Here is an 11,007-nt window from a genome sequence, read left to right as displayed (position 1 = left end):
GGCGGGGGGGAGGGAACAGCCTGGGAGGGACTGCTCCCCCCCAGGCAAACCCTGGCCGACAGCCTGATGGCTCCAGGGGAAGAGCCAGGTCTGCCTGCTCATGCAGCTGGGCAGGGAGTGTATGTGCATGCCTGGCTGTGGCAGGGGTGGCAGCAGCAACCCAAGAGCAACAGAGAGCGGGAATGAGCCCTGCACCCAGCCAGTAGCATGAGGAACTTGCAGCTTGTGGGGGAGATGGCATGGGGCAGCTTGTGTATGAAGCAGCTCTGTGGCATCAGGAGGCTGAAAAGGAACAGCAAGGTGCCATGCCCTGAGGATCCTGGGGGCCCTGGTGATAACTGGCAGTGGCTGGCCAGGCAGCAGCACACAGCCTACACCACTGAAGCTGCAAGCAGGTGCCCTGGTGGCCAGACTGGCTATGCAGGATGAGCCCTTTTTGCCAATGGCTGCCCTGGCTGGCTCAGAGGTGCCGGCAGGCCCAGAGCCCAGAAGCTGCCTGCCATGGGGGCTCGTGTCTATAGTCACCACTGCCATGCCTCTTGCATGGTGCCTGTTTGCATAGGTGGAGGGTGAAAACAGTATTTGGGGGGTGCTAAGTGTGCATGTCCCACCCTCGCAAGCAGGTAAGTCTGCATAGGGAGGGGAAAGAGTAACTGGGGAGGGAGTGGGGCTGTGGCTAGGAAAGGCACTGCCCAGCCAGGGTGGGGCAGGGTGCAGGATGGAGCCGCGGCTCCTCTGGGGGCATGAGAAGGGGGTAGCAGCTCTCACTGCTGCATGCACCCTGTGAGGGCATGGGAGGCATGTGTCCTTGATCAGAGCAGGGCGGGGCAGGGTGCTGCTGTGGGCTGCGTCTAGGGCTGTGATGGTCTCTTCCCGGTGGAGGAGGGGGAGGAGGGCTGGGCTGGGCTGCACTTTTCTTGGGGTGGGTGGCAGTGGGAGTGGGGTTTGGGAGTGCTATGGCAAATTTTGGGGTGGCTGCAGCCCCCCTGCAGCCTCTTTCCCAGCACTGCTGCTGCCCACCCAGGGCACAGCCCAGCCCAGCCCCCTGCCGGGAAGAGCCCGGCACAGCCCTGGCCCCAGCCCACAGTGGCAGCCTTCTCCGCTTCAAGCAGATCTGGGGGAATGTATCCCCCGTGCCTCCCAGGGTGCATGCAACAGCAGGAGCTGCACCCCCTGCATGAACTGCTCATGGCTGTCCCACACCCTGCCCCGCTCCTGCTGTTCAGCACCTGTTCCTCCCCCAGCCCCAGCCTCACTCCCTCCCCACCCCATCTGCAACTGCCAGAAGCCCACAGCCAGGCTGCCTTGCGGCCCTACTGTTGCCCCATGTTTGGCAGGGCCTAAGCCCCATTAGCCCCATCCTTTTGCTGCCTATCCCTGCTCATCCATCTCATGTGGCAACTACATTGCCCCCTCAGAGGCTGTCCCATTGCCTAGGACATGACCCAGGGAGTCTGCCTCTGTGCCGCTGCCCAGCTAGCCACCGCCCATGGGTGCTGGGGCCCCTCAGACCCTCAGGGTATGCACTTTTCTCTTTCTCTTCAGCTTCTTGATAACATGGAGCTGCTTCATGCACAGGCTGCCCCATGCCACCTCCCCTGCCAGGTTTCTCAAGCTGCTGGCTGGGCACAGGGCTTGCTACCACTCTCTGCGACACTTGGGTCATCACTTCCACCCGTGCCCCCAGCCAGGCACACACATACACCCCCATCACCTGGCTGGACAAGCAGGTAGATCTGGCTCTTCCCCCCGAGCCATCAGGCTGTTAGCTGGGGTTTGCCTGGTGGAGGCAGTCCCACCCAGGCTGTTGCCTACCCCCCACCCTCAACCCCTACAGCAGACTCAGAGGCTGCTGGCCAGTGCCCAGGAGTGAACCCATGTATACACTACCAGAGCCACCTTTGGGGTGCTCAGGATGTAGTTACAGCACCTGTGACCATGCACTTACCCATGTGCATGCACACACACACACGTGGGCACATACGCACCCCCCATACCCATAAGCAGACACACATGCATACACCCCCCAGACCAACACTTGGAAATACAGTCATGCATGCAGACACACCCCTCCACACCCACATGTGGATGCACTCACACACTCCCCCCACATGCACATACACATGCACACACCCACACCTCTCCCACATGCATACACATGCACCCCCATGCTCTCCCACACCCCCCACATATACACACATATCCCCACACACATACCCCACTGCCTAATACATCATACTCAAGCTGAGCATTCCTCACAGCCCACCTCCCCCTCTCTTCTTTCTGCTCCCGCCTCCCATTCGATGCTTCACTTCAACGGAGAAAGTGAAGCAGGTCTGAGCAGCTGCCTACCTTCTTCCCAGGGAGGTTTGCAGCCCAGGCTTTGCTGGCTGCCGCTGAAAGAGATCTGCACACCCCTCTTCTCTCACCTTTGCCAGCCTCTAGCCTCCCTAGGTCTAGGGAAGGCTGATAAAGTGGCACTGATGGTACAGAGGCTGAGCCCAGCTGACTCAGAACACCCTGGGGCAGACTGACAATGACTTTCCTCACACTTCCCCCTTCAGCTGAAAGGTAGCTGGAGAGTTTGGATGCAAGATTTAGCATTGCAGTGGCTAGCAGCAGTTGTTCACTTGGGGGAGAAAGGGGGAGACGAGAGGTGGTATATTGTGCAGGGGTGCGGGGAGGCAGCTAGTGCCTTGACAGCTGATGCTTTGGGACCAGGGCTAGGATCTCATATGGTGCGGGGTTTAAAGTACCCCTCCCACGGGCCTCAGTGTGCTAGCCCTGCCCCCTCTGCTCAAGCAGGAAAGGGGAAAAGCCATGGAAATTTAGTCCCTGCCCTTTGGCAGTGACTGGCAGGCTGGAAGCCATGCCCTAGCACCCCCGGCTTCTGGCCTGAGCCACTGCAGGCATGTGGCTGTATTTCCTGAATCAAAATTGAATGTCTGTTCCCTTGCTTCTCAGTTTAGTCTGTGCAGCTTAGACTAACCTGCAGTTTAGACTAAAAACTGAATCAATTCAGTCCTGGGCTTTTTGACTGTCTGTACTTAGCCACAGTGATAGGTGACTTCCAGGAAAGAAGGATGGTATAAGTGAAGGAAAATATATCCCAGGGGAGTTGTGGTAAGGCACAGAGAGGACTATCGGCTTGCATCTCTGTTAAGAAGTAGGTGAATTGCGGCTTCTGTTGTAGCCCAAGCAGAACTCAGATTGTAACCCATGTTACAGAACTCTGATTGTAACCCAGCTGAGTCAGCTAATTCAAGTTCTAAGCACTTCTAAATCAAAGTAAAAGGATGTAATCTGTAGATGAAAGGGAGCCCATGCTAATTCTCTAGTGACGACATATCCTTGGAGCCACAATATAGCATGTCACCCTCCCTCTCACCATCTTTGTGTTTTTATTCCATGGCCATTACTGTGGTAGCTTACATGCCAGAGCTGTGATATCATTTAGAACAACATATTATTGTTATATTTCTCCCAATTTGAAATGATTGGGACATGCTTGGATATTATGAAGCTGGGGGCCACAAAAATACCTAGATAGATGGACAGGTCTGGCACCTGTAAAAGCACTTATAGTGTTTTCTGTAAGAAACACCAAGAACAATGTCCTGCCAAGAACAATGATCACTTTATAGAAGAGCCAACTCAGCCTAGCATGAGGCATGTGGGAACAGTGGCAATTACAGTTCACTAGCTTTTGCTGCTAGTTTCTGTCCTGATTTCCGGAAAATAATAGCAGATGGATTACTTGTTTAGAGCAAATATGCGTGCCAATAGCAATTCTGTGCCAATAACATTGATAGCCTGATTGTTCCCTAACAATCCATTAGTCTAGTTATTGATGTGACTTTGCTGTCAGGTGGGAATAGACTGTGCAATCAAATGTGAATGGTGAATCTTTACCACCTTCTGTTCTAGGGACCAAGTGGCCAGGATTCCCCAAAAACAGTTTTTCATCAGACAGATTTAGTGATTAAAAAAGTAAACTACTGAGCTTAAAATGAACAGTCTTCATAGGCCCACTCTAGAAAGGAACAAAGAGAATGATACAAAATGTGGTGACAAAATGGCTTCTGGTAAGTTTTCAAAAGGGCCCAAGTCTATTTTTCAGAAGCAATTCAAGGTCAGATATTTCAATAGTGCTAGTTCAATAGCATTCAAAGGCTGTAAATATTTCACTAGAAGATTATCTGTATCTAAAGGTGCCTAAATACCTCTGAAAATCAGGCCAACTGGTGACTTACAGCATAAAGCAAATCTACTATTTCAGGTAGCAGCATCCTCAAATCAGGCAGGCTTCATTGCTTTATGAGGTTGCCTCCTAGATCAGAAAGTGTGTAACTATATACGTGGCACTGGCGATGTTCAGGATGATTAACATGGAGTGTAGGCTAGTTGGCACTATCAACCAACATTACTAATTAGCCCACCTGAAGCAATATGCAGAGGCTATACTGCTACCAGGTTAACAGGCTGCCTGTGTTGAGCAACATGATGTGTGGAATGGACTGCCTAGTAGGGCTGTGGAGGCTTTGGACAGAGCTTCGGATTCGGAGAAGCTTTGGACGATTTGGGGTCTGGTCCGGAGCTATGGATCGGATCGCGGCCATCCGAAGCGGCCAGATCTGAAGCCAGATTGGATCACTGTTGACTCGCACAGGTCTAGTGCCTAGGAAAGTTATGGAGGTGTTCAAGAGGTTGGACAGCTATTAATTAGCAATGATATAGGCATAGCTATGCTTATGTTCTGCTATGGGTATTTCCCAGGCTTCTGGGCTTTGCTTCTGGTTGCTGCATGGGACTGGGAGGGAAAACCCCTTCCCCCAACCTTTTTCTGCTACACATACCAGGGTTTTGGATGTTGGCTGAAGTCAAGGGTGGGGATTTTGACTGGGCTGTGGCAATGCCCCTGTTGGGACTTAAAGTGAGAGGTTCCTAGCATCTCGCTGCTCAGCACAGAGTCAGACCAATCACCATATTTGGGGTCAGGAAGGAATTTTAGCCCATTGTTAGGTTGGTATGGATTGTTGGAGGTTTTTGTCTTTCTCTGTAGTGGGAGGCACTGCCCTCTACCTGGGATCTCTCAAGTGTATGTTAACAAACTTTTACAGAAATAGGACATTGGCTATCATAGTCACCCTGCTTTGTCTGTGGCAGATTAGGGTGTTATGTCTTGTGTTGTGTTAGGGTTGACAGTAATTTTACTGAGAGTTTAGATTGTGAATTTGTATTGGATTGTTTAGATAGGAACTACCAGGAACTTCAGGCAAGGAGTTGGACTAGATGGCACACAGAGGTCCCCTCCAACCATACTTCTTTATGATTTCTGTTTGAAGGTGTCATGGCTTGACACTGGTTGCATGCCCTGTAGATGTTCCCTAAATCTTACTGAAAGTCAGTGAGACTAGAGTTGATTGGGAATTTTTTAACATAAGGTTTTTCCCTTGGGAAATGCTGATTCATCAGCAAAAGCAAACATTTTGTGAAATCAGGTTAATTTCAATGCATTTTTGTTTAGGAATAAATAACAGTTTTGATAACATTTGGTTTGACATTTACAGAACAGCATGTGTTTTTTGTGTGTTTGAGTTTTTTGCTCTGAAATGGTTTTTGTTTTGAAGATTATTTGATGGTAACGTTTTTTTTCTTTTTTTCTGTCTTTAAAATGGCAACATGAAATGTGTTGTTTTTATCTAAATGAGAGATTCACTGGACCCAAAGAGGATTTTGACTGGGATTTTGTTTCACTAAACATGTTGAATGTTGTGTTTTCATTCCATTCTCAGAGGGGGAAAATTTACAACTCATGGAATTTCCCAGGAAGCAGAAAATCCAGTTCTTGCTCCACTCTCAATAGGACTTTGGCACTTTTGAAAATGGCACTGTAACTTTTAATTCTTTGTGTTGTGTTGCTGATGATTGATATCTTGACCCATGAAACTGCCTTGCTTATGCATATTTTGAATGTTGTATTTTCAAAGTGAATGACATTTTTATAGAGTGCCAAAAAATGCTTATGTTTATAAAGACTTTATTATTTCTGAGCATGTTTGAATGGTTGATTTCAACATTTCTATTCCCATTATATATTTTTTTGTGAAGAGAAACACACAATAGTGTAGAATAGTAGTTAAAGCAAAGAAAGTCTGTATCAGGATGAGATCTGGGTTACTATATGACTTTGGGTAACTCGGTTTACTTTCTTGCGCTTTAGTTTCTGTGTCTGTGAAATGGGATAGTATTTTACTTCAAAAGCACTTTGCTCAGAAGAAAACCATAAGCAGAAATGCAACTTATTATTACTGCTTCTTATACACTGACAACGGTATTATAAGAAACAAATTGATTAAAATACCAAGCAGGTACCTGAATATGATTACAGTTAGGCTTAGCAATAAAAAGGTAAAGAAGATGCTACATAAGCATCTTATTTACAAACTAGTGTTTCTGGTACCATGCCAAAAAGGGGGTGGAGCTGTTCCCAGTAGGGTGACCACCTTTCCCTGATTGGGTGGGATAGTTCCAGAATGGGATAATTAAGTCCTGGTCCTGGACTGTACAACTCTGGGACAGCATTTGTCCTGGATTTGCAACAAAGGTGACTGTATAATAACTCAAGATTAAATCTTACTCTTGTATATTGTGGGTGTGGGGGGATTTGTGGGTGTGTGTGGGTGGTTGTGGGGTTTGTGGTGGATGTGAGGCCCCCTGCCATATGCCCCCTCCTGTTCCAACACGGTGAACACCCCTTGCCACTGGTGGCAGCAGCAGCAGCAGGCAGTGGGCTGTCAGGGTGTTCATGAGTCTGACCCATGGCAGGCAGAGGCCCCCCAGTGGTGCGTGGCTCTGGCTGAATCCTGGGAGCTGCACATGGTGGCATGGAGCCCACCTGGCCTAGCCCACTGATGCGCACCTTGAAGCCAGGCTGGGCCAGCTCCGTGCCTCCATGTGCAGCTTCCAGCACTCCCACAGGGAGCTGCATGTGGAGGCATGGAGCCTGCCTGGCCCAATGGTGCATGGCTCCCAGTTCACATGCCATCATGCTGGGCAGGCTCTGTGCTGCCATATGCAACTCCTGGGATTCAGCTGGAGCTGTGCACTACCAGGGGGCTCTACCTGTTTCAGGCCAGGAGTGTCATGAGGGCCCATTGCCTGCTGCCGTTTCTGACACTGGCACTGTGTGTCATGGGGGTGGGAGGAGCACATGGCAGGCGGGCCCATGCACACCCACCCCCCACTCCAGCAGGCAGGAGCTCCCCTCCCTACTCACCAGCTCTCCAGTTGTGTGCCATTGAGCCACTGCCTCCACACGAAGCTCCCAGCTGGAGTGCCGGGAGCCCTATGGAGGTGAGAGCACAGAGTCCACCTGGTGCAATGGTGTGTGACCTCTGAAAGCCTGCCTCCTGCTGGTAATAATTGTTCTTTGCAGGGGCCCTAGAGTCTGGATAGAATGGTCTGTTGGGCTGGATCTGGCCCTCGGGCTGCAGTTTGCCTGCCCCTGCACTAATGGATGCTAGGTGCACGAGTTTTGATTTTTTGGTTGTTTTTGGTTGTTTTTGTTTTGTTTTAGACTGAGATGGAAAGTATCTTGCTTGTTGTATTATCTGCAAGAGGCAGACCTACTGACAAGAACAAATACAACAATAAAAATGGTTCCTCCTGGGAATAATATCTGTGGAGATAGCATAGCTAAGCTAGTTTGCTTTGATAAGTTTAACTGACTTCTCCCTTTGAGGAAAGTATGTTGACATGTTGAATGTTAGAGAATAAAGCAACCTTCAGATCTAGCACAATTTTTCCTGCTGACTGAGTTTTCTTGGTATTATTTTGATCACTCATTGAATCCAGTTTTGATAAAGTTCAGTGCCTGTTCACCTAAAAACAAATCCTAGGCTACACACAATTTTGTTTCTTGAATACAAAATTATTTAATCTGCTAATGAGTATTTTTATTAAGATTAATGAAGGCCTGAAGGACATCCTATTCATAAATGCAGCTTGCAGAGTACCTTAATACTGTTAAATGCTCTACATAATTGGGTCAGGGTAAGGTCAGCATTTGCATCCTGTATTTCTTACAATGTTTATTGTAAAGATAATATATTCAGCTGCTGGCAGTAAAAAAACTTAGACTTTGCTTCATGCATCAAACTTCTATGGTTGGTGTTAGGATTACCAGATGTACGTGCTAGCTGTGAAAGGGAATCACTTACCTATAGAACATAACCAGTAAATCAGAAGGTGTTTTCAGCTGGCAATAGCTATTGAGGAGACAACACAAAATGAAGTAAATGCTAGATTAGTTTAAGAAAGGCTTCTGGTACTCACCCTGCATGAAAGACCATATAGCTAAAATTACATATGCGTATATATACTCACACATATAGAATGTTACAAAATATTTTCTTATACTTTTGAGAAAGAGAGAGAGATGGCTCTATAAAGCTATATTTCTCTAAGCATATATACATGCATGTGTGTGTGTGCCTACAACCAGTACTGTCTGACTGTGCATTTTTTCCCCCTCCCTCACCTTCTTTCACACATGCATGTATGATTTTGGGCAAGATCTGAAGCTGGTACAAAATGACAGTTCATGGTATTACCTCAGTTGAAAACTTACCCCACTGAGGACGTCTTTACATTCATGTTTGAGCTGTATTAAGTACATCAGTTGTCATTTATACACTTTGTTGTTTTGGTGCAAACTTATGTGTGAACATCTTTCTTTTGGATTAAGATTGACTTTGATACAAACGCGGTCAGTAAAATCCACTGAAGTTATGCTGAAATAAATGTATCTATCCAGAGCCTGAACCTGAAAAGGTTTTGTCCCTAGACTTCTGTGTGACCATGGGCAAATCATTATAAGCTAGATCAGGATCATCTGACTTCAACTTCTAAGCCCCTGGGGTTCGCAGGACAAGGCATGTGAACACTCCTTTCCACCCTCCCCGACTCCCACTGCACTGTGTGCCCTCTCAGGCACCCCCCCACACTGCTGCACAGGGCACCTCCCAACCACTGTTGCACCATGTGGGCCCAATCCACACACATGTAACCCCATTCCTCTGCTCTGATGTGTGGCTCTTTACTTAACCTCAGTTCCCCACACTACTTGCTGCATTGCCGCACCCTTTAGGTAGAGGCAGGAAATAGCAGCTGGAGGAGGAAGGGGGAGCCCAGAAACTCCAGCCGCTACTGGAGCCAAAGTAATGTGGGGAGTGGTGGCTGGGAGAAGCCCAGGGGCCACAGTTTAAATCCTGGTAGGCTGCATGCAGTCTGCAGGCTGCCAGTTGGACAGCTGTGGGCTAGATCCACAATAGGACTTCAACACTGTGATATGAAAGGCAAAGCTGAAGACAGCATTTTGTAAGACTGAATCTACTTGGGGACTTGGGAACCTAACTCTAGACCAGAGACCTGTACTCAAAGCCTGAAACCTTCTCTTGGACTTGGATATCTGAGGCCTCCCTTTCAAAAGGCAAGTAGCATCACTTGCTTTGGTTTTTACAGAAGTGTAATGGCTAGAACATTTAGCCAGGAGGAGGGACCTGGGGAGAAGAAGGCTCCAAATAATTTAGTGGTTAAGTATGCAGTTTTAGGCATTATCCAGAACCCTTTCCTGACCTCCTTTTGAAGTTATCCCACTGCACCTTGCATTTAATATTCATTGGATAAAATGGACAGAGAATAATTCAGTTTCTTCCCCATTGGGATCAAGGGGTCAGGATAGAGACTGCAGATCCTTCCTGGGCAGGGGAACTGCCAGTTCACTGAACCATATGCGTTATCTTGCTGTCTTCCTTTTAGCCACACACATCTCCCTATCTTGTCCACCCAAGGGCCAGTTTGAAGAGGAAAGATCTTGGTAAGCTTTACCTGTGGTAGTTAGATCACTGTGCTGCAAAGCAGGAAGTGCAAGTTTGAAACCCCTTTTGGGGAGGTTATTCCCCATTTCCTAAGTGAGTAAGTGCCCCAACTATTGGGTGAAACGGGATAATCATTGTCTGCCTCCTTTGTCCTCCCTCCCCCATGCCCCTGGTCAAAAGTCTCCGGCTGGAATCCAGCAGGGAGGCAGAGCGACATGGTGTGCTGGGCAGATAGCTGGGCAGGCACTGCTGCTCCTGTGCAGGAGCAAGGATGTGCTGCCTGCTTGACACACCATGCCACTGTGCATCCCTGCCAGCCTCTGGCTTGGGACTTTTGATCAACTGGCCCGGACCAGGCTACAAAATTCCTAAGCAGGGGTGGGCAAAGTCCGGCCCATGGGCTGGATCTGGCTGTCAGTGGACTCCATTGCCAAGAAGCCCTTGCCTGCGTGGCTGGGACTAGTTTCCAGGGAAATGCCAGCAGCAGCCATGCTGTGATAGCGTGGGGCTGGGGTTTCCATGGAGACTGGCACCAGCAGGGTTGGCAGGCAGCAGTAGTGCCAGCCTCTTCCTGGTGGGAGAGCTGCAGAGAGGCTGAGGGGGTTGTGCTGCAGGCAGGAGTGGGGTGGGCTAAGCTGCCTGTGTGGGGTGGGCAGTGGCAGTGGCAGCGCTGCTAGGAGGGGTGGCTATGGGGGACTGCAGGGAATTTTGGGGTAACTATAGCCCTCCCCAAGTGCCCCCTGATCACCGCCTCTGCTGGCAGGGCATGCTGCAGGGTATAGAGCTGCTCTGGAACTTGTCTGGGATCTTGCAGCAAAGCTGAAGTGCTCTGGGTCAAGATTCAGGGGGGGGCAGGGGAAGAGGGATTTGACGGTGGGGGTCTACTACAGACCCCCCAACCAAGAGGAGGAGCTGGACAGGGAATTTTCAGGCCAGCTTGCAGAGGCACTAAAATCAAGGGATGTAGTTGTCATGGGCGATTTTAATTACCCAGACATCTGCTGGGAGGAGCAGTCAGCCGGGACGGACCGCTCCAGGAGGTTTCTGGCTGAGATGCAGGACCTCCACTTGATTCAGGAGGTGCACAGTCCCACCAGAGGAGGTGCCCTGTTGGACCTGGTCCTGG

The sequence above is a fragment of the Gavialis gangeticus genome, unplaced genomic scaffold (genome assembly GCF_001723915.1).
Source record: "Gavialis gangeticus isolate Ggan-Ray unplaced genomic scaffold, GavGan_comp1, whole genome shotgun sequence".
Taxonomy (NCBI): domain Eukaryota; kingdom Metazoa; phylum Chordata; order Crocodylia; family Gavialidae; genus Gavialis; species Gavialis gangeticus.
This window is presented reverse-complemented; position numbering follows the sequence as displayed.